Below are 24,229 nucleotides of genomic sequence, written 5' to 3'. Positions count from 1 at the left end.
TCACTGAACCCACTGGCAGGCTCTCTGGAGGCTTTCTGGGAAAACCAAATTTTGTTTAGTTCTCATGCCTTCAACCTTCTTCTGATGGACTTGAATAGTCAAGTATTTCTACCTAAAGAGGAAGGCTAAGAGGAAAAGCCTCCAAGACACCGCAAGGAGCAGCAGCAGGCTGGGGTGGCAGAGCAAAAATACTGCACATGGTCACCTACATTTCCACGGTGGGATTTTACTTCTGGACTGTGACACTGGCCATAAAACGACCTGTGGCAACTGATCTCACTACCAAGTACCTGGGAGAGAAGTTCCACTTCTTTTCACGTGTGGAACATTCTACTGTTTTTAAAGAGCTAGCACCTGTAGACACGGTCTTTTTGGATCTCTATAACCAATATATGGAGCACCAGCCAGAGCAGATATTTTAATCTAGATTTTGCAGTTGACAAACTGACAGAGCGGAGGTCCCACCTGAGGTCACATGACTGGCAAATGCAGATGGGGAGATAATCTGTGTGAGGCCCATGTTTCCTCTAATTTCTTTGTAGGAAATAAATGGTAGTGCCAGCAAGAGATATTGTTTGCCACAACAAGACTGCCAGGGAGGCTGATTCTTTGCTGGACCTCTAGGAAGTACAGCAAAGTGTGGTGAAGTCCTAAGACAAGGGCTCAGGGACACTTCTGAAAATCAGGCTGGCTATCAGGAAGCAGATAGGCTATTTGCTCTGGTTTATGCTGTGCTCATAGCCCAGACACATTCTGTGATGCTGCTCTGGAATATTTCTTTTATTAGGGGATGTTCCCAAGAAAGGAGAAAAAAAATATGCTGCAGACCAAGTTTGACTTCCATTAAATATTGTTTATAAACCTGAATGAACAGAAACTATTTTATAGGCATTTCAGATTCAGAAGGAATAAAAGAAAATGACAAACTTGTTTTCAATTTTTGTTGCACTTGCCTGCTACTGACTTGGTAACAGAGTGCTCACTTCACTTAGGGAGCTTTCTCACTGCACGCAGGCTTTGTCATTATACTTGGTGATAGCAAGTGCCTCTGGGTCTCTCATCCTCTGGGAAGGATCCCACAACATCCTTTCCCAAAGGGTGGGCTCCCAGCAACCATGTATCTATTTTATGGCTCTCCGCCCAGACACAGTGGATGAACCTGGGTGAACAGCTACCCGACTGGTGTCGATAGACATTCACACTGGTGACGTGTGGGACAGTCATCTCTGGTCTTATACACACACACCAAAGAGGAGAAAAAAGTCATAGAATAAAGCTAGTTGTTTTACTGAGAGGAGCACAGCCAGAGACCTTATGAGGAGAGGTACACAGATAGCCTGAATAAAAAGGGAACTGTCCTAGGCTCTGCTAGCTTTACAGTTCCCAGTTCTAGCCGCTTTGGTGTCTGGCCGTGCATATTATATTTGACTTCCTTGAAATATCCCTTGCTGGAGATTGTAAAAATGTCCATGATATTTTGCAGCTCTTTCCATCAGGAGGTGGACCTTATGAATTACTTTGACTGATAGAATATGGCAGAAATGGAACTGTGTGACTTTTGAATCTGGGTCTCAAGAGCTTCTCAGCTTCCTCCATTGCTCTTTTAGGATTCCTCTGACCACCACGTGCAGACACTTGTCTAGTATCCTGGATATCGAGTACCACATGGCCCACCTGCTTCCTTTACACTAGCTGACAGCCTGTCAAACACCAGAAATGTGAGAATATACTAGATCATAGGCTTATAAATGACTTGCCAGCTGTGTGCAGATGCAAGAGCAATCTTAGCAGAGACCAGCTGAGCTGGACCAGAGCAGAAAAACTATCCAGCCAATCTCCCAAATTGAGTTAAATAAGGTGTGCTGTTTTATGTCATTAAGTTTTGGGGGTCATTTGTTATTCAGTAAAAGCTAATTGATACATCCCTGTACCATTCTGATACACTCCTTCCAACTTATTTTTTCCCTAAGCTAACTTGAAGTATGTGGGTTTGTATCTGTGCTTGTTTTTACTTACAACATGAAGACTCTTGACTAAGAGAGAAACTGTATCGATAGTGAAGGTTAGAATGAACAGAGCTACAGGATATGGAAACACGTGGCTGAATCTCTCAGGGCGGCATACAGAAAGAATACCCTTATTTGTATTATGTTGTAGTGAAACAGCTGATTAGGCAAGGAACCCACCAATGGATGCCAGTAAAACATGTTTTTCATACCCTTTACCTCCTGATCCTTGTCCTGAGGGATGCAATACATTCTCTGCTCTGGTAGTCAATGTATGGTTGCAGTGAAGAGTTTTGCATTTTGTATCTTTTTCTAAGTGGGAATGTTTGTGGGTCTGTTAGCTAATTTTTCCATTTAAACACTGTATTATGAGGTGGAAAGGAGTGTTGTTTGAACAAAATGGAGTCTGATCTAGAGGGAAAATGGACTAATCTGGAAATCATTCACTTTGAGAAGAGGGGCCCTTTGATGACATTTTTTAATTCAGTTACTAGCTGACTAATTGGATTATCTCCCTTTAGGAAGAGCGTGGGTGAGAGTGTAGTTTAACGTAAGATGGTTAAATCATGTATGGCAGGGAGAGTGCTTAATAAATGGGAAGAAATGTAGGAGTGTGTGTGTGTGTGTGTGTGTGTGTGTGTGTGTGTGTGCACATGCACGTGTGCATGCAAGTGCTCACACATGTGCCAGCCAAAAGGAAGAATACACAATTTGGGGGAGTATCTCTGCAATCCATATCCTTTTTTTTTCTGCACACTGTTCCCCTCCTGCTAGGATTAGATTCCCAGCAACCATTTTTGTGTTCCATAACTTCACTCCTTGGACATTGTTGACTGGGCCAGGGCTAGAGACATAACTATAGCTGGGCCAATCAGTGTCTTTTTAAATTTTTGAAACTGTGAGTAAGAGATGCTGAGTTGTTTGAATCTGGACATATAAACTAAGGAGCTGTGGAACACCTGTATTTGGCCACATGCATGTAGAAGCTCAGAAAACCAAACAGGAGAGAGGATAAGAAGGGAGGGGAGGGGAGGAGAAGAGCTAGCTAGGGGAGAGAGGGGAGGAGAGAAAAGAGAGACACATACTCACTGGGTTCCAGGTTCTCTCTCCATAACTGCCTAGCAGCTAGTTCTGGCTCTTGAATTCCACCAGGTATCCTAGCATCTTCCAATCAATTCCCTTCACGACTAAGATAATTTGAAATGCGACTATGTTACTTGTAATCAAGAGAGCCTCAGCAAAGAAAAATTCACATTAATGAAAAGGTATTTATGAGTTCCTTAACAATCAAATAAAAGGATATTTGCCAGCACTTGGTTGTATCAAGTTTCTATTTTATTTATTGGTACTTATGCCAATAGTCAATCTGGGGGCCAAAACTATTGTGTACCACTTTAAATTCCATTTATATTATTAGAAGAACAACATTTTTCAATCTCACAGGGTATATTTAAATAGACATAGCTATTGTTTATTCTTCCAGTGAATTGAGTTTTGAATATGTCCTTTATCAATCTACAATTCATTTAGGAAAAATTAGTGTACATATCAGTTAGCACATAAACAAATGTTGTAAGAGGGTCATTATTACCAGTTTAAAATCTGCTTAATGACTAACGCTCTTGTAGCCTCTTTTTCCCTCGTGGTAATTCTTCCTGGAGTTCATAAATCAATATAACCATAGTTATTCACATAAGAAATGGCACTAGTTTTAAAAGTTGCAACTTTTAAGGAAAAAAATACTTATCAATTTAGATTTAATGATAATGTACAGAGGCTCTCAGAGTCAACGTTAGAAGTAATGCTATTTAAATTGATTTCTTACTTTTGGAGGCAAAAAAATTTAAAAACTCTTTATGAAAGGAAAAACAAATACTTCAAAGGCTGTGTTGGTGAAGTACAAAGTTAAGGTCTGATAAGGAGATTTTCAGGTTAGCTTGGTCAGTGTACACAGCTACACAGTGCATCCAACACCCACCCTGCCAAAGCAACTGAGAGGGGGAAAAATCTACCTTGGTGATCCTCATTAACTAAGTTCATATTTGAATTGGTTACTTTTTTTTTTTTGTCTCTGTTGTCCCATCATGAATCCCTTCAGTTATGATAAGGCTTCATTATGGCATCTGAAATAATGTCAATAATACTATTAAAGTCACCATGATGAGGAAAGTTCTTCCACAAGCCACTGAACTCTCCTCCCCAAACAAATGGTGAAAAATTTGAGTAGAGGATGAATGAAAAGTTATGAATGGATGAACCTTGCTGTTTCACCTGAGGAGATGATCACCTTTGGAGAATGGAAGCAGCTTGATTTCATTGTGAAGGAATAGGTTAAAAAAATTCTCCCAACTCTGACACTGTGATAGATTTTTTGGTTTATTCCACACCTGTAGGCATTGCCATGGCATTTTAGACCTGAAAGGCATTTTAGACCGAATCTGGTAACTTATTTGTAAGGATGACAAAACTGAGGCCCAGAAAGGTTTGATAATTTTGCCATGGTTACAAAGATAATTCAGCAAAACCTTAGAACCAACAACAAAGCAGCTGTCATTATATTTGAGTGCTTATTATGCAGCAGGTGTTATGCTCAGAGCATTGTATGCATTTTCTCATTTTCATTCCAACAATCCGATGAGATTTGTACATATTATCATCATCATTGCATGATATTATTACTATCATTTTACAAATGTGGAAACTAAGGCAGAGGGTAGTTAAGTACCTTGCTCAGTGCCAGGAAGCCAAGAAGTGGCAGGGCTGTGTTTGAACTCTGACCTGACTATTGCAAAGCCCAGGACCAGGGACTTCCCCCCACACCCTTATTCCTCCACACCCCCCATTTCTATCAGAACTTTCCAAGGTCTTACGGAAAACTTCTCTATCCAAGGAAGAGCTTGTATTTTAATAACAGGCAATAGTAGCTGTCTGAAAATGTTTTCGAATAATAGAATTTAAAAGTCAGCCTGGACTTGAATAGTATGACCGTAAATACATGTACCTTTTCAAGTAAGATAGTGGGATTTTGTTATAATTCAAAAGAATGACCCAACTCTTAATATTTAACAGTGACAAGGAATTTGAACATAATATTCTTATTCAGAAAATGTTTTATTCACTGTGCATTTAGGTATTAGACTAATTCTCGGTGGAAAAATTCACCAGGCAGCTGTGTATTCATTTGCCATATGCCACGTTCTCTCTGAGCCAGACGTGATGAAATCTGATTTACATTTGGGAGAGACCAGCTGCCTCTCCCAGCAAACATGCTCACCCAGTGCTCAGTAGGTAATGGGAGCCTACTAACTGAATAGAGAATGATTTAAGCATTCTGTAAGTGCAACCGGGAAGGGAAGGTATATTTTATTTACACAATAAAAAGCTGGGAAGAGTACCAAGTATTTCTTTTTCAGTCACTTGTAATAATAGAAATTGCAATGAAACATATTTTAATTTTAAGTAAAAAGTGAATTTAACTAAATTTCTTATAATAAAAGATATTCAGTTATATAAGTTATATTCAGAAATAAGTTATAAACTACAGTTCTAACAATAGGGTCTGGTCACTGCTAATAACATAAACCTATTTTGTGGGCTCCAGGTTTCCCTCGAATGCTTTTGACAGAAACATTCAAATATATAGACAGAAAACCTCTCAAAGCTTAATGCTTAAATCTGTCATAAAGATGACGGCGTGGTTAACTTTTGAGAAGGCCCACTAAGCAGAGAAGAGAGACAACCTCAGCTGGAATTTTAGCTTGGCCAATGAATCCCTGCATGTGAGAAATTTACCCTCCAGTGTTTCACGTTCATAGTAAGAACAGTAGCAGCAAGGCCACACTTCTAGAACACATACGAGGTGCCAGGCACTGCCCTAAGCACTTTTTTTTTCTTTCTTTCTTTTATTTTTTTGTGTTAGTTTCAGGTTTACAAAACAATGTAACAGTTAGACATTTCATCCCTCACAAAGTGATAACCGCCCTCCCCCATTCTACTACCCTTCTGACATGGCATACAGCTGTTACAATTCCATTGACTCTGTTCCCTATGCTGTACTCCACATCCTGTGACCATATATGTGTATTAAATTATGGTTGACATTCGATATTATTCAGCTTCAGGTTCAGGTGTACTGAGCAGTGGTCAGGCATCTATACTGTCCATGAAGTGGTCTCCCTAATAAGACAAGTGCCCATCTGACACCCTACAAAATCTTTGCAACATTATTTTCACATAGTAACTTTAACCCTTCAAAACCTTGTTAGGTAAGTATTAGCCTTGAGTGGGGAAAGGTCATGTAGCTTGAGTGATGGAACTAGGGTTTAGCTCCAGATCTGTCTTAACCACACCTCACAAAGTTATAAAGTATGTACTTCTACTATCTTAATCACCACTCATTTTCATCGATTGAGGGTGGAAGATCTCTGGATCAGTGACGATCCTTTCGAACACAAATGAAAGAAATCCTCGTAAATTGTTTTTTTTGCAAAATAAAAGGGAATGTATTTGCTTGGGAAACTTCAATGTCCAGGGTAGATCTAAAAACTCAAACAAGTGTACTCAAGAACCTTTCTCCATGTTTTCTTCTCACCATGTAAGCTTTTATCTTTAGGAGGCTCTGCCCTTATGCCAGGTCCCAGTGGTTCCAGGCATAGGTCCTCATATCTCCAAAGCAGTATAGATATAATACCTTCATGGTCCCTGTGAGCCCCTGAACTGAGTTTCATTGATTCTGAATGGTCTGCTCTGGATCATGGGCCATCCCTGAACTAAGCACAGTGACCAGGAGAGCAAGATGATGTGATTGGTCTGGGTCACATGCAACTCTTAGAGTAAAGGGTGCGTTCAGTTTGATCTGAACCATATAGACTGAGCGTGAAGAGACGTGGTTCCTCAAGGAAAGTCAGGGCACTGTTACCATAGAAGGGGGATGGGTGCTGGATAGGCCAGAAACCACAGATGGCCACCCCAATTAGATTGTTGCTTTGGCAATTTCCAGCACTAAAAGCCTATAAACTTCTGCCAAAGAAGGGAAGGAAGGGAAGCGGGAAGAGAAGGTTATGATGTATATATAAATCCTATCCGCACTTAAATGACCAAACTTCATTTCCCCCTAGTGACTTCCTTTGCTACAGAACTTTTACTAAAATAATCAGAATCATGAAGGACAAAGATTTATGTGAAAATTTCTTTTCTCACTCTAGTTTTATAGTACTATATTAAAAAACAAACAACTGGTGACAACCTAAAAGTCCAATAGCAATGACTGGTTAAATGAGTTATGGCATATATATCCTTATGATAGAATATTATACACCTATTAGAAGTGATGTTTTTAAATAATATTCAATTATATGTGAAAGTATTGAAGATAAAATGTCAATTGCAAAAAGTTAATTGGATAAAAAATACATAGTATGCTTCTAATTTTATTAAAAAAGAAAAATCTGTTTTCTGCCTATATAGAGGAAAAACACAGGGGAGGCAGAAATGTACCTAAGTCTCAATAGTAACTATCTCTTGATGGTGGGGTTTTCAGTAATTTTGATGATCTGTATACGTTTTTATATTTCCACATTTTCTACAATGAATATGTAATACCTTTATAATCAAGGGAAAAAACCCTTAAAGTTGTTGAACAGAGGGTTTTGAACTTTACTTGTTTTGTGCCTGTAAATTTGTGTCAGTTTACAGTGAGAGAAGAAATGTAGGTAGCACTAGAATCAAACATAAAACACTCTTTGAGATAACCAAGAGTTGGTTATATTTGTCTACTTCAAAAGGCTGTTTTGCAAGTTCCTTCTTTCATAAATATAAGGCTTGATTATATACTAGAAGAATATTTATACAGGTGTGTTTAATTCTAGAGCAGTTGATATAATGTCAGATAATTCAAGCTAATTAGATAAAGATAATGATTTACATTATAGAAATGCTAATTATGTTACAATATCTCATGTGCATGGTAAAATTCCACTAGATATATGGAAACCCTCTCTGTGCATTTGAATTATGAGTCCATTTCCAAAAATTCTATTTGCATCCACCTTTCAGGGCAGCATAGCTAATGTGCAAAGCAATATTAGATTAAGCCATACAAAGTTACTGTAAAAATTGGGAGTAGCAGGATTTAATGCAAACATTTAAATAAAACTGATAAAAATCACACCTATTTAGCTCAATTGTTAACACAGGAACAAGAAGCAGTAGCTGAAATACGTAATCTTTTTACATATTTTTGCCATCTTCATCATCATCATCTAATTTTAATCATCATCTAATTTTTAGGTTTCAGCATAATTTTATGTATACTATCACATTTTATCTTGGTAAGACTATTATTACCTTTGCTCTTATAAGAAAATTAAGGCATGATACAAATAAATGGTTTTCCAAGGTCACACACAGAGTAAGATGTAGAATTCAGATCTCTTAGACCTTGGTTTGCTGTTCTTATATCACCACTTGCAACTGGGAACTAGATTCTCAATGTTAATAAAACTAATAAAATCTTGATTTTTGCGTGGATCTTTACATTTTACCATTTTTTAAAACCTGGATGATCTCATTTCAGCGTAAGAACAGTTCTATGAGGTAATAATATCAACAGCCGACACTAAGTTGAGCCCTTATCAAACCGCTTTTTGTGTATTATTGTGTTGTGGTAGGCAGCCTTACGATGGCTCGCAGGGATCCCTTGCTGCTGGTATTCAGACCCTTCTTTCACTGTGTCCTCTTGAGTGTGGGCTGGAACTAGTGACTTGCCTCTAATGAAAGGAATATAGCAGAAGTGATGGGATGTCACTTCTGCGATTAGGTTACAAAAAGACTGTGGCTTCCATGTTGGAATCTCTCACTCTTAGCCTTTGTTTGGGAGAAAGCAAGCTGCAACCTCTGGGAAAAGCAGGGTGTTGATAATAGCCCATGTGGCAATGAGCGGCAGTCTCCAGGCAACAGCCAGCCAGGAACTGAGGCTTGTCAACAGCTACGCCAGCGACTCTGGAAGCATGTCTTCCCCCAGTTGAGACTTGAGATGTGTGCAGTCCTAGTTGACACTTTGCAGCCCTGTGAGAAACCTGAGCCAGAGGACCCAGCAAAGCCATGCCCAGATTCCCAACCTACATGAAGTGTGAAATAATAAAAATCTGTTGTTTTAAGCCATTAGGCTTTGGGGTAATTTGTAATGCATGTTTTTTGATTCTCATAATAGCCCTATGTGGTAATACTATTATGCCAGCCCCACCTAACAACTGAGAAAGTTACGTTTTAGAGAGGTGAAGTAATTTTTCCTAATGCAAGTAGTTAACAACTGACAGAGATGGGGTAAGAAGCTGACTCCCTGGACACCTGAATTTGGGCTTGAGTCCCATGCTGAATTGCCCTTGTAAATGATACAAGAAGCAGTTTGACTTAATACAGGTGATAATTAAAGGATGAATTTCAACAGCACACTTGGATTTGAGAAACTTCCCTGAAAGGAGACTAAGGTAGGCAGAGCAGGTATTACTGTCCTGTTGTAATGATGACAAACTAGTCAGCTCACACTGCCAGGATGTGGGGACATTAACCCAGGTCGTCTGGCCCTAAGTCTCTGCTGCATGCTCCTCACCATTAGATTCATACTCATTTTTATTAGACAGGTAAACGATAAGCTACAAAATCCACATATTTTAATACAGCAACAATAATGTGTAGCAATCATAATAACCATAATATGGAACTGTCTATAATTAATTAGATGCAGGCTAATGTTATATATGTCTGAGAAAGAAGCACTCAGTACACTCAAGGCAATGTGAGAGATTATCCTAAAGTCACTGGGACCTGGCTGACCATCACCTTCTTGGTATAATGGTATAAATTGCCACGATGTGCTGGAGAAAATTGTTCCATCTGCATCACAGGAGCATTGCCTCTGCTACCAAATTGAAAAACAAATCAAATCTTAAGAGCTTTGAGATTCTTGTTTTTGCTAGTCATTTTCATCCCTTTTTAGTAAGATGCTTTATTTATATGTAAATCACCAAACCCTGGAGTCAGTCCATTTTGGTCCTCCAATGCCTTAAGTATAAAATAAGGCCTCAGGTGGCCTTGGAAACAGGATTATCATGTCACGGAATGGGTGAGGAGATTGCATTGATTTACCAGTTTAGAATCTATGAAATAAAATATGCCAATACGAATTTTATTTAAATTTTTTTCTGAAAGATATTTACTTGTAAATTTATTTGCAAAATGGCCAATTACTTATTAAATGCTTTATTTAATACTAGATTTTTAAAAGAGCATCTGTATAAGGAATTGAATTAGTTTTGCAGGGACAGAGTCAGCAAAAAGTTAAAATAATTCTAACAAAAACATAATCAAAGAGGAAACCCTATTTCTTTCCCTGAATGGTTACTTAAATTATGCCGGAGTATTTATGGATCAAATTCTCTAAATGTCAAATTCTCGTGCCAGGTGACAAAAATTTCCTTTGGTAGGGCGGAGTTCCACGTTAAAATTTGCAGTATGTAATAAAGTTTTAAGATGTAAGCTACTTAAGGAAGAATACAGTTCTGTTCATTTATGATAGTACAGGAGATAATTAATTACAATGCCACACTGTATTGTAGGGATAAATATTATAGAATTCATAGGAATGAGTTTTGGAATGTGGAGTCCTTTCCTACGTGGTCCTCTTCCTCCGTTTTCTTCAGATGAGGCAGGCTTTCATTTCTCATTCTTCTTGGACTCTGACAGAATCTTCTTCCATTTCTCAGGCCTGTTTTCTCCACAGTGATTTGCAAGCTTAGTATAAATCCCTGCAATTGTATCGTTGGCAGTCAGGCAAGCTATTGGTTTTGTATATTTTGTAGCTACTCATCTTATTGAATTCTCCCATTCCTTAAAATGGCATTTTCATTTATTCACTTGAGTTTTCCTAGTTGATAATCGGTAAACAATAAACAGCTACTGCCTGACCAGAATTTATAAATTTATAACACGCCTTCCATTCCCTTCCATTTCCTTCCCTTCCTTTTTCTTTCAGATGAGTGTTAAATAATGAAGGCATGACAGTGCAGGCATCCTTGTTCTATCTTTATAGTGCTTTACCAATAAGAATGATGTTAGCTTTTGTTTCAGAAAGATGTTCTTATTGTGACAAACTGTTCCTTTCTAGTTTATAAGGAAATTTATTTCTTCTATTTCTAGTTTATTAGTTTTCAAAAGTTATGAATTTATACTGAATTTTATAAACTTTTGGTAATCTTTGAGATGGGCATTGGCTCATTGATGTGGTCTTCTTGCTCACCTCTAAAGGCAGTTTGCTTTCCCCATAAAGTAGACTCTGGTAATAGAATATTTGCAATATGAGAGCAACATGTTTCCTTGCTTAAAGATTACATATCTCTAATCAGGGCTGTAGTTCTTTGAGAGTCAGTTCCCTTATATGTTTTTCTGTTTCTTTAGCTGTAACAAAAACATATAGTTTTCTATGTTATGCTGACCCCGGTAGCTTCATGCCACCCAAAGCGTGGTTTGCAGATGAGCAGCGTCAGCATAACCTGGGAGTTTGTGAGAAATGCAAATTCTTGGCTTCATCCCACCCTACTGATCAGCGGATCTGAAGGTGGGGACCAGGAGTCTGAGGTTTAACATGCAATCCAGGTGATTCTTCTGCTCACTAAGGTTGAGAGCAACCCCTACAGAGCATGTGGAAATCATGTGACTCTCTGGGTGCCGAGCAATGGCCAATTGAACTGGAATCACATCCTGGGGTCAGTCTCTGCTTCCACATCTATAAAGGAGGTATCTGTGAGTAAATTCAGTGTGGAGATTCAATGGTTGGAGAAAGCACCACTCAAGGGCATTCTCTGAGGGCTTGAAGACATACCTGATCTGAGGCAGTATTATAAGTAAAAGGGAAAAAAATTCTTGTCAATAGGGTTCAAAGCAGTGGAACTCAGCCCAAACCCATTTCTCTTTATTTTCTACAAGGCCAGCTTCATATGCTTCACTTAAATTCAGTATTATTTCTACAACACCCATACAAGAATAACTATGGAGATAATAGTTGTAATAATACCTCCCATTTCTTCACAGTGTATGTTGCATTACCCTTTCTTCACTCCGCACAGTATGCCTATAAGGCAGGAATTGTCACTCACATTTTAGAGGTGGGACAACTGAGGCACAAGGCCATCAAAGAAAGAATTTGCTTTAGGTGATAAGAACACAGTGAGGGGGGAGCATCAGATTACAATCAATAGAAACAAACCAGAGAATTGGAGTAAGAGTGTTACAGAAAAGTAATACAACAAAGGCCAGAAATCAGTGACAGTTTCTTAAAGAACCATGTTCTTTTATAATGATGCTTCTGCAGACACTACAACTATTTCTGAAATGAGACGAAACTGGGAGAAAAAGTAAGTAGCACCCAGGAATGGAGCCGGATGGATGCAGAAAACAGTGTGATTCTACCCTTTCTGGGCCATTAAAATTTTGTGGAGTGGCTCTTTTGGTCGGAATTCACTAAATAGGAAAGCTGGAAGCCACAGCCCCAGCACTGAACCAAGAAGTCAGGGGCCGTGTCTCCAGTTCAGGGGCTGCTGTGTCTGACGGGAAAGCAGGGATATTCCCAGCAGAATCTGCTCTGAGAGGTTCTTCAAGCTGAAAAGTATCAAGCAGCCCCTTGTCAAAAGTGTAAAGTGTACAGCATAAAATCCCTTTTCTGGGTACTTACTGAGTTGCATAGGCTGAGAGAGTAAGAAGAGACTTTTCATGAGCAGTTTTTCAGTTATATTTCAGTTGTCACATAGGTCCAAGCGTTAAATACAGGTATTATCCTCTCTCTCTCTCTCTCTCTCTCTCTCTCTCTCTCTCTCTCTCTCTCTCTCTCTCTCACACACACACACACACACACAGCCTTTATGATCATCTAAAAAGTTCCTTCTAAAGACAGTTGGCCGTATACCCTCTCTACCTTATGAGAAGTTCTGCATCAAGGGGCCATATATGTTTATGAGAATTCTTGCACCCACCCATTTTGAGTGGTTCAAGTGAAATATTTTAAGTAAATGCAGATCTCAGAATTGGAAGGAGCCTGGAAAGTTATCTAGTTTAATCCTTTGTGGTTGAAGTCCATATGAAAAAAGTCCTGAGATAGACACAGAGACAAGCTTCCTAGATCCCTCCTTCAAGAAAAGGCTTATAGCCCAGCTGCTGGGACTGGGTCAGGTCAGCCTTCAGCTGTCAGCCCCTTCAGGGATGTCCTCAGTGGCAGACAGCTGCCTCCTCAAGACTGTGCTCTTCTCAGGGGCAGCCCATATTCAGCTCCTGAGACAGGAAGGGATTGAAAAGCCTGACCCTTTTAGGCCTAGCTTGGGACAACTCTGATGGACCATTTTAGTGCAGACCCCCCATGAGGTTAGCTGAGGCTGTTGTTGGGCCCACTTTGCAGCTCAATTTCTCGCTCTGCCCAGTTTGGCTTCCTTTCCTTCCTCCAGCCTAATTCCCAAGGGCATTCCCTTACATACATCCTGCCTAATACACCCCATCGTAGAGTATGTTTCTCTTAGAGAAACCTGTGACGTGCCCCCAAGGGTGCTGCACTATCCACTGATGCAGACTCCACACCTCATAGGCAGTCTCACTGCATTTTCAGATAGTGTCAGGCAGTTCTTCCATTAAGCGTTGGAGTCTGCCTCCCTATTCTTGTGTTAACTGGGTCTGTCTTCCTGAACCAACCAGAACAAGATGAGGTGGTCTACATTCTATTTGCTTCATTTCCGTTCTCTTGCCCTGGATTCTGTCTTGTAGTCTAAAAGATAAAACAAAATTTCAGCTGATTCATCATCATCTCCTTTTCTTGTGATTGTGCTGTTCGAAGGAGACAAAATTGAAGGGAAAAGCCAATGATTTATAGGGCAACAGTTCAGGAAATATGCAGTAGTTCTTGTTCCTTTTCAGGTTACTACCCATTGCAAATTGGGGTGTGAGGGGTGCTATTGCAGAAGGAAGGGGCATGATGGGAGCCAGGGGAGAAACAAAGTGCTTTGTAGCAGAAGCACAGCTTTGGAACCACCTTGGGCAATTCTTTTAATCTTTTGAGATCCAACAAATGTGTTATTGTCCATTTTCCTGTGTTCTCAGTCTTGGAGAAAGGAAATGTCACTCACCAGGTTTAGAAACCTCGGAATTGTCCTGCATTCCATACTTTCCTCCACTACTCACATCCACTTAATCTCTGCGTGTTATTATTTCCTTCTGCCCCTACAACCTCAATTCATCTTGTTTCCCTCTCTCCATGTCTACTACGACTGTCTTGGTTTGCGCTGTCATTACGGTAACTTCCTCCGGCAGACCTCTTTCCTTCCACCCCATATTACAGCCAGGGTGAGCTCTCTGTAAAATGAAACTAATTATTTTGGTCAACAGCTTAAAATACTATAATGAAGCATTATTTATTACAGCAAAAACCTGGAAGTAACTCACATAACTATCAATGGTAAAAATGGATAATTAAATGGTGGCATATTTGTACAATATGATGCTGTACTGCAACAATAAATGAACAACCATCCACATGAATAAATCTCATGAATATAACATTGAGCCAAATCACACAAAAAGATCATCCTGTACCATAGCTGAAAATAATCTATGATGTTGGAATACAGGTAGTGGTTACACTTAGGGAGGAGGGTGAAGTAATGACCGGGTGGGGACAGGACAGGAACTTGTGTGGTGGTGGTGTTGCATTTATTATTTTGGTGGTGCTTAGTTACATGAGTCTGTTCATGTTGAGAAAAGTTGCTCAGCTTAATATTTAGGATTTTCACATTTTCCTGTATGTACATTATTCTTAAAATAAATATATTTGAAACTCCTATAATGATTCCCCCAGGCCTACAGGATGAAGTCAAATTCATAGGATCCTCTCTATGAACAGCACACTTCTCAAACCTTCTCTCTAGCTATTTTCACTGTGTGTGTTCACTTCAATCACTCTGGATTGTTTGCAGCTTCCTGAAAAGGTCAGGCGGTTGAATGACAAATACAGGTTTTTAATGAATGAATGAATTGTGGGGTTGATAATACATACCCTTCAGTGCTTTTTTGAGGATTAAATAACAGAACATATGTGCAGTTCTTAGCACAATTCCTGAAGCATAGCAGGCACTCGTCCTGTGTTAGTTTCTTCCTCTTTTTTCCCTCCCCCCAGGACAGATAAATAGAATTCTGATATCTCTGAACATTATTATGGTATTGTAGCTGAAAACACTTTTTGGGAGGTAGTACCTATCAATCTCTATCCATTTGGTGGAATTTACTCCCCAGAGACACTCTGGCTTGTCTTGAATTCTCTAGAATACAAGTCTTGACACAGACTTCATTTTCCTGGACAAATGGTCCCAACAAAACCCATACTTTAATGTTGAAGTCAGCTCCTTCCCAAATCCCTGGAAATATTACCACATGCCCGTTATCTGATAAAGGAGTAAAGAACAGCTATAGCTAAGGAAAGATATTTCATGGGGTCTAGGTTTGCTTTATTCAGGCATGTTAGGTAGATGGGATCATAGGAAGATCTGAGAATTTAGAACTACAAGTGCTGCTGCTACTGGTTGCTAGTTTTCAAAATATTATCTTCTTGCTATAGAAATGCTTTCCTTCTGATGTCAGATTTCATACAGACCTTCCATCAGGTCTGCACTGATAACCAGATTCTTGAGATGCTCATTCCTCTTCCAACTTGTACTTTACAATGGTCCAGATTGGATTTTACAGCTTCTTCTAAAGGATTTTGTCTTCCTAATCCTACAACTGCATGTGTTGAGAATTGATCAACAATGAACCTATGAACAACAATGAACAACGAAGTGTGTTGCTGGCTATGTGTATTTTTCATTTTGCAAGTCTCAGGGGAACACGACCTTGAAATAAAAGCACTGAACTCTATTAGGACAAGGACCATAGTAAACCAAGTAATGCACAGTGGGTGAGACAAAAAAACAAAACAAAAGAAAACAAATATGAAAAATAAAGTTAGAATTAAACTGTATCAGACTTCTCAAGGATTATGCCAATTTTTATAAATTCTTTTTCTGTTTCTTAATCCACAAAATGTGGGAAGGGATACCAAGTTATGAAAAGTAGATTAGATATTGATAAAAGTTATTTTATTCTCAGGAAGATGGACTTTGGTAAGTGGACTCATCTAGGCCCCAAGCTTTCAGGGCCATGATACTGGTTCTTAGAAAATGACTCAGGGAGCAGAAAACAAGGGAGAAGTCAGCCACTCTAAAGAAACGCTGCCCCCTTCCCCACCCCCACCCCCGCTTTTTCTTACCTGTCCACCCATCTGCCCTCTCTTTTATTTGGCATACTCATCTTCAGTGTTTCCTTGAAGTTAATGTTCACTTAATTTCACGTGTATGAAAATGGGGGAGGTGGAGAAGAAAGGAGCCAAAAACATGAGATGCCCGATTCACCTCTGCCCTGAGATGGCCTTGAGAACATATGGTATAAACAATAAAGCCTTATTTGGTTGAAATTCACCTCTTGAGCAGCCTCAAGCTTATTTTCTCATGTAAATAAACCTACAGAAATAGAGGGAAGGCCTCCCCATATTGAAGTATTAGATTTAGATCTTTTACTTTTAAAGGGTAGCATAGAAGTAAAATTCCAAGAAGGACAACAGAAACATGAAAAAAAAAATAACCTGTGTGTAAAGCTGAGGTATAGGGAATACCTAGAATGTTTGCATAATGAGAAGAGACCTATCGGGTCAGGGCCTCAGGCTTTCTGAAAAGGGAACTACTTTCCATGAGACAACTTGGGATCTTGGCGGTGGTAGTGTGGGGCGTAATATGGTGACTGAGCCCGGTGGGAAGGAGATGCTGCTAGTGATGCATCTCACTTTGTTCTCCATATTATATTAGGTTGATGCAAAAGCAATTGCGGTTTTTCCAATTATTTTTAACCTTTTAAACCACAATTACTTTTGCACCAACCTATAATAATCGCATCAAACAGCAGCAAATAGGAACATATCACAGTGTCATCTGGGCTAGAGATGAATCCTGGATTTTGTCTCTTCCTAAATACCATCTCTGAGACATCCTAACTTGATTATTTTCTTCCAAAGAACAGAAATATATTTACATGATTAATGCTGACCGGGCATCACTAAGAAGAAATGGGGAGCAAGTGTTTAGAATAGCACATTTGACTAACAAAGGCGACAACAGGGTAAGCTGCAAGGGAGGCTGTGACTAATACCTCAACACGTGCTGAGGGAATGGTGTGTCCAGGAGGACACCAAGGAACACTGGGTCTAGGAACAGGCCCTGAGTAAAGTCACCATGGGCAGAAGAGAAAAGAATGAAAACTAGACTTTACTATGTTCATGATGTTGATTTATGTGGAATTTAAAAATTTCCAGCTGGTGTATGTATTAATAAATTGTTGATATGAATACTTTTTAATATAAAAATAAGCTACGAAGTGTTCATCCCTGGAAATCTTCAAGAAAGGGACAATGTCACCTACAGGAATCTGGCACCATGCACATACCTGACTCTGAGGCTCAGTCTTACCTGCATTGTTCTTTGAGCCCCTCTCCCACTCTACCATCACAAGTCTCAATTTATAGAGCTATGTAGCAATCCTTGTGTTTCAACAGCCCGTATCAGGTGAGGATGACATAATCGTGAAGTTCTCTCAACAATGATGAATCAGGATTTGAATGAGTTTTCTGTATAGCTCTCTAGTGATGAAATATCTGGGCTGAAGCACATCTCCCACCTCTAGGCAGCAAAATGGTTAGCTGTGGAGGTGCTATGCAGTTTCAGAAATGAGCAACATACTTTGCTTTAAACCTGCTACAGAAATTGGGCTGCTACCTAGGAGGCCTGCTTCATTTTCAGAGTTCTGTGGTCTGGGGGCTAAAGTTCTGAAGGGAGGAAAAAGGCAGGCACTGGCATAGGCTTATTTTCTGAAATTGCTAAGTGGGCCTGAAATGCCTCTTCTCATTTATTTGTTGAAGACAAGGTCATCTCACTTAATTCAGCAGGAATACAAGTTCACCAGCAGGAGAAGAAAGGCTGGCTATAATCTCCTCTTTGTATTTGAAATATGATTTCAAAGGGATTTCGAATATACTCCCCAGGGAAGAGACTGCACAGGGAGCCAGACCCAGGCCCCTGCTTCCTGCCGCTTGAATAGGATTGTCAGAAAAGCCCCAGATTCACAAGTCCATCCTGGGTGTTTAAGATCATACACATTATGTCCAAATGTGTAACTGTGGCAAATATATATCCTAAACCAATGTCAAGTTCAGACCAGAGCATATACTGCTTGGAGCTGGGGGTAAAAACAGAATGATAGGAGAACCCTGAATTATTGAGGAAAACAGCCCTCTCCAAACCATTTGCCCATCCATTATCCCATCGTGGACTCTGAGAGATTTGGTGCAGGAGGCAGAGAAGGACAGTGAGGAAGGTCAGGAAGAAGCTCCCCGGGATGCTGCCGCTCTCCGCCTCATCATTCTCACCCAAGGACATGCAGGGTTGGATTGAATACATGGTCTTGCCCAAAACTGGACGCAGGCAGACGCATGAAGTATACATGCCGTATTTTAGCAAGGCAGAACCATGTATGGTCCTGTGATAGGAGCAGGAACCACTTGCATTTAGCCTCGATTCCCATTCATTTCACTACGTGGGGGGCCAGTCTCTCACCTTGCAGTATTGGGTGGAAATAGCTTAAGACCAAACTTCCCATCATAACTCGCACTTCCAAGCTTTATTTTGTAATTTAAGAAAGAGTCAGCTCCACCTGGGAATTTTCTTTATCAGGACTAAGCACATCATTATTTGGTGAGGGCTGGAGCAACCATGCTGTCCTCTCTAATCAAAGGGTTTTCAGTCGGCCTTGGCTTTGAAATCACCTCATCTGTACTCCAGCAGTCCCTGGAGCTCACCCCTCTCTGCGGGATTTCCACTTAAGTTTTTCCTCCTAGAATCCCTTCCACATTTTAAAAATCTTTAAGCCGCCTCAAATCCTTTCACAAGGAAGCAGGGTAAAATTCATAAACCACAGTTATACACAATGTCGACACTCAGGTTCACACATCTGGGGGGATTGTTTGAGAAATGCATTCCTTATTAAGAGGTCCAGGGGGCAGGTACGGTTACCAGGCGACCCCCTTAGTTTCCCGCCTCCTGCCCCAACCCCCGCCGCCTCAGAGGTAGCAAAAATCCCCCCAAGGCCGAGCTGGAGCCCCTGGTCCGGGGTGGGGATGAGCAGGGAAGTCACGGTCGCCCCCGCGAGTGCGCCCCTCACCTTGTGGACGGTGCGTGCAGCCGCGTCGCACTGGGCGAATTGGGCGTCCCGCTGGCTCCAGAAGTCTGACTCCGAACACGCTCCTTTTTCTCCCGAGCTTTTATCAAAGCACCGCTTCTCGCATTACCTGCCTCTGAGGTACGCTGAGTCCCAGGGTGCTGTCCTCTCGAGAGTCCCTTGCCCGCAACGATGCCTCAGGGCTGCGGCGAGACGGAGCCGGGAGCGCGGCGCGCTGGGTGGTAGGTGCTGCGCTTCGTCAAGTCTGGGCGCCCAGACTGGAAGAGGCAGCGAGAGCGGAGAAGAGGAGGAGGCGCAGGAGCAGGGGGACAGTCTATTAAATCAACCGGCCGGTTGCAGCCATTCAGGACACCCCTGACCCGAGAAGGGGATGGGTGGGATGAAAACGTGAGCCGGGATGCAATGCGGACGGTGGTGGTGGAAGAGAACTGGGGGTCTTAGCTCCGAGGTGCTTCAGGTCTTGCTTAGGCTGTAAAAGAAATTCTGGAGCTGATGGAGCCCTCAGTGCTCTCGGCTGCAAACACTAGAGGGCAGCGCTGTCCACACTATAAACCCGGCCGACCGCGTTGGAGGTGTGGACAAGGGTTCCACCTCCTGAGCCCTCTGTTGGCAGCGGCCCTGGAGGAGAAGGGGCAAGTTGGCGCAATGAGAGGCAGGTCCCATTCTCCTCCTGTGCCGCCAGCCTGGGTTGAGGAGAGAAGGAAGAGCGGGCGGGTTTGAAGTTTGACTCTGTGGGCTCCTCCAGGCAAACCCTTTGGAGGTGAATTACTCAACATTCCTCGAGGGGAAATTTACAGTCAGCCTGCACAGAAAGCCTTAATGAGAGGGATGGGGAGAAGGATGTGAGAAAGAAGTGGAGGGAAGTTGGGGTGGGGAAAAGTAAAAGGGGGCAGAGAGGTGGGGAAAGCTAAGAAGAAAAGGAGAAGGGGTGGGGTGGGGAGGTTGGAGCTGGTATTTCAGGTTGGCGGAAGGCTTTGTGCTCTTCCTAGTGGTCCAGGAGTGTCCACCTGCCGCAAGGCCAGAGAAGTTAATTTGGGAGGGACCTTATAGGATCGTAGCACTGATGAAGGAAGCTTCCTGAGGGCTAGTTCTAGTTGGTTACTTCCTGTCAGGAACTTGGGTGGCTCTGAAACCCTGAAGCTTTACATAGATCAATTCCCTAATATTTGGGGGGAAAACTCAAGATTATTTGAACTACAACCCTGGCAGATGGGAGAAGAGAGATGGGGAGCCAATAAATGAAATAGAAAACCTTATGCAGACAAAATGATCTGTAGACAGCCTGATACAATCTTCACACTGAAAGGAACTCGACCTCAGGAACCTCTGTAGACAACTCATGCTGTTCCCCCAAATATCTGCCTCACATTTGTCTGTCTTATGTGTAGCCTATGGCTGAATTGAGAAGGTTTTTTTTTTTTTTTTTTGTCTGTAGATTGGCAATTATAAAACAAAAACAAATGGAATTCTTCTTCAATTCAGAAAGCAAGCCTGTGTGCCCTTCTTCCTGCCACCTGGAATGCCTCAGGATCAGCAAGGGTTGGGTGATGGGTGTGAAAGGGAATTTCTCTGAACAAGAGAAAGAAAAGCTGGTAAACTATAGTCATGAATTGTGATTTGTTTCTGTTCATCCTATTACACTAACAGAAAAGGCTTAAGTGGACTAAAACCTAACAGGACGATGGGATGGAAGGATGTTTTCCTATCAAAGAAAGATAGTGCTTTCAAGTCATCATTTCAAAGGTGTTTAATGATAGAGGCATTACATAAAAATAAACAGAACAAGAATCAGTCCTCATGTTATTAAAGAACCTCAAAGTTTCTTTTTTTGTTTGTTTTTTTGTTTTTTAGATATCTCAGGAGTAAGTGAGGACATGGTCCTTCCAAAAGATGAAGGAAATTTGGGTTTGTTATATTCTTTTTTTAAGGAAATTAGTTTGCCTATTCTTTGGTTATTGCAGTGTAAGCAACTATAGAAACATATATTAGATTTGGAAACTCTCCTGCACATAGCTCAGAATATCCCAGCTTTCGCAGATTTCAGCTTCATGAGGTTCATGGCATTCTCAAGCTATTAATTAACTTCTGGGATATATTTTACCAGTGTTAATGAAAGTCAACATCTGCTTAATTAGTAGCTGATAATTCAATTTGTGGATTGTTCATTTGCATTTCCATGGGACTCTATGAGTGCTTTAAGACTGTAGGTATATGTAAATCACATGCCGCTTTGATAATGAAGAATTCCTTGTCAGTTAAAAAAATCTATAACAATTGAGTAGAGCCCTGGGCACAAGGCATAACAAATTCATCAACTTGCAGTGAGAACTCAAAGGTAATTATAAAGGAATTAGTTAATCAAAGTCATCCCTTCCTCCCTCCCTCCCTGCCTCCCTCCATTCTTTCCTTCCTTCCTTCCTTCCTTCCTTCCTTCCTTCCTTCCTTCCTTCCTTTCTTCCTTCCATCCTTCCTTTCTTCCTTCCTTCCTTTCTTCAAATAATGATGGTAACACCCACCCTGTATCAGGCATGAGCCAACTCTAGGAATACAATAAAGAAGATACAGTTTCTTCTCTGACAGATCCTAGAATCTAGTGGAAACATTGATCCACAAACTAGTAAATCCAATCCAGAGTAATAGTTGGGAAAAGGGGGAAGTACAAAGTACTGGAGGAGAACAAAGGAGGGCAATCTAATCCAGCCTCAGGATCAGGGAATAACAGCTGGAGGTTAGGGCAGTGGTTTTGTGTGTATAGGAGGAGGGGTGGTTGGTAGTGGGAAAAATGATGAACAATGGCTTATCTCCATCCCCAAGCCACATCCTAATCACATTTATTAGTTTCCCACTTGGAAGCTGGGATCTCACTGTAACATATGAGGAAACAAGCATGCACATGCTGCATTTTCCTGCTAGGAGTTAGACTGGGAGCTCTTAAGGTAAGACTGTGTATGACTTGTTCATCTCACCAGTATAGAGAAAAGTCAAGACCCTAGTGGATGTTTGTCCATGATTTCCCACCTCCACCATGGAAGTGGGAATAAAATGGGGAGGGAAGGAGTAGTATTACGGAGGAGCTCACACCATCCTAGGTGCTCTCTCTGTGTGTTAGCCCACCAAATAATCCCAGGAACCCTATGCATAGTTTTTATGTCTTTTACTTTTGCTTTAAAAGAATGAGCTTCAAATTGCATTCTGTATCTGTGGCCAGAAGGAAAGTCCAAAATGTCTATAGGTAGCTTTCTGCGCTAGTCGACTTTCAGTAAGTTATGCTATGGTAACAAAGTATAACCCCCAAATTTCAGTGGCTTACCACAGCAAAGGTTTCTATCTTGCTCACAGTACATATTAGCTATGGATTGGCTGCAGGTCTGGGCTCTGTAGAGATGGGCCTGGGAGCGTCAAAATGTTGTGAACAAATTATTTAATTCATAACAGTCTTCAGCAAAGCTTTTGAAAAAAAGGCATTTTTTTGTTCCTCTAAAATATTTACTTGTTGAGTCTACTGGCTAATGGTGTTCACTAACCTCAGGAGACAGGGAGCAAAATAGTGAATCTAGGTTTATTAACTTAACTGATCAGAACATGTCATGGGGTGCAAACCTTACGGGAAAAGTTGGTCTTGCCGTGAGCAAAAGCTCCATTCTGTGGCCACAGACTGGCGATTTCTCCATGTTGGCACATGCTAACATTTGTTCCCATAGAAAATCAGTAAGACCGACTAGGTAGATTAGGAGAAATCTAACATGGAACAAAACTTCAAGCTCTTGTATGGAGAGTGGCCCATGATCAACACACTCCTTCATCGAAAATAATTGTGAGTAGCAATGAAGAGTAGAAATAGTTGACACCTTTTCAATAAATATTTCTTGAATATCTCCAACCTGCAAGCTTAAAATATCTTTAGCTAGTCCCTGCCCTCAAGGAGCTCCAAGTCAAGGTGTATGAAGGCACTTTCATGAATTACTACCTGAAATTATGGAAGGAGCAGAGTGAGAGCCACAGGAGCAGGGAAGCCTATGCCGGAGGAACTGGGGCTAACCTGGATTTGGAAAGATGTGCAGAGTGTGACTAGGCTCTCCCGGGGTAGGGCTCATCTTGCTGCCTCACTGTCTGTCTTCCTGCCCTCTGGAAAAGGAGGAGCTCAGGGTAAATATTTTGTCTACAGACGTACAGGTAAGTGGTATGTGGCTGAGGTGAGCTTTGAACCCATGACTGGCTCTAAAGCCTGTTCTTGTCTCTTCCATTGCAATGTGTTCCAGAGACGGGTTGATAGAGCTGTAAGGAAAGCCTGGTTATGGGGGTGAGGGGGCGGTGGGACTCAGGTTCACCAAAGCGGGGGATTCCTGCAGAGGTAGTTTATAGTGAGGGTGTGGGGCAGGCGGAGAGGTGGGCCAATCACAGAGTCCCTTCAACGGTGTTTCTTATTTTGTTATTAGTAATATTATTTTGTGTAGAGATTCAAAACTTTCAAAACTCTTTTGCTCTCTTCACAAAACCTAGTAACTTCAAATCATTTGAAAACAAAACAAAACAAAACAAAACATGGTTTACAGCAAAACATAATTAGGTGACAATAACACCTTAGCTTTATTTATTTACTTATTTATTTTAATAGCTTTACTGAGGTATAATTTATATTACATAACATTCATCCATTGTGAGTATACAGTTCAATGGGTTTATTAAATGATAGAGGGGGGCAGCCATCACCCCAATGCAATTGTAGAACTTTTCGTTCTCCTGAAAAGTCCCCTCGTGCCTGTTTGTAGTCAATTTCGAGCTCCCACGCCCCCTGTTCTAGGCAAACACTTACCTGGTTTCTGACTCTAAATTTGCAGGCCAGTGCATATAAATATGCAATATGTTGTATCTGG

At 41.0% G+C, this 24,229-nt stretch overlaps 1 protein-coding gene across 1 annotated transcript in view; it reads right to left on the bottom strand.

Moving 5' to 3' along the window:
- HTR1E (5-hydroxytryptamine receptor 1E) overlaps positions 1 to 19,868 on the bottom strand; it is a 73,644-nt gene extending 53,776 nt beyond the window's left edge. Inside the window, exon 1 of the mRNA XM_019743235.2 lies at positions 19,338 to 19,868. The gene's annotated coding sequence lies outside the window, so the exon portion shown is untranslated. The remainder of the gene's footprint in view (positions 1 to 19,337) is intronic.
- Between the last annotated feature and the right edge of the window lie 4,361 nt (positions 19,869 to 24,229).

The sequence above is a fragment of the Rhinolophus sinicus genome, linkage group LG05 (genome assembly GCF_036562045.2).
Source record: "Rhinolophus sinicus isolate RSC01 linkage group LG05, ASM3656204v1, whole genome shotgun sequence".
NCBI classification, from domain to species: domain Eukaryota; kingdom Metazoa; phylum Chordata; class Mammalia; order Chiroptera; family Rhinolophidae; genus Rhinolophus; species Rhinolophus sinicus.
The sequence above is the reverse complement of the archived record's forward strand: the minus strand, read 5'-3'. Positions and strand labels throughout refer to the sequence as shown.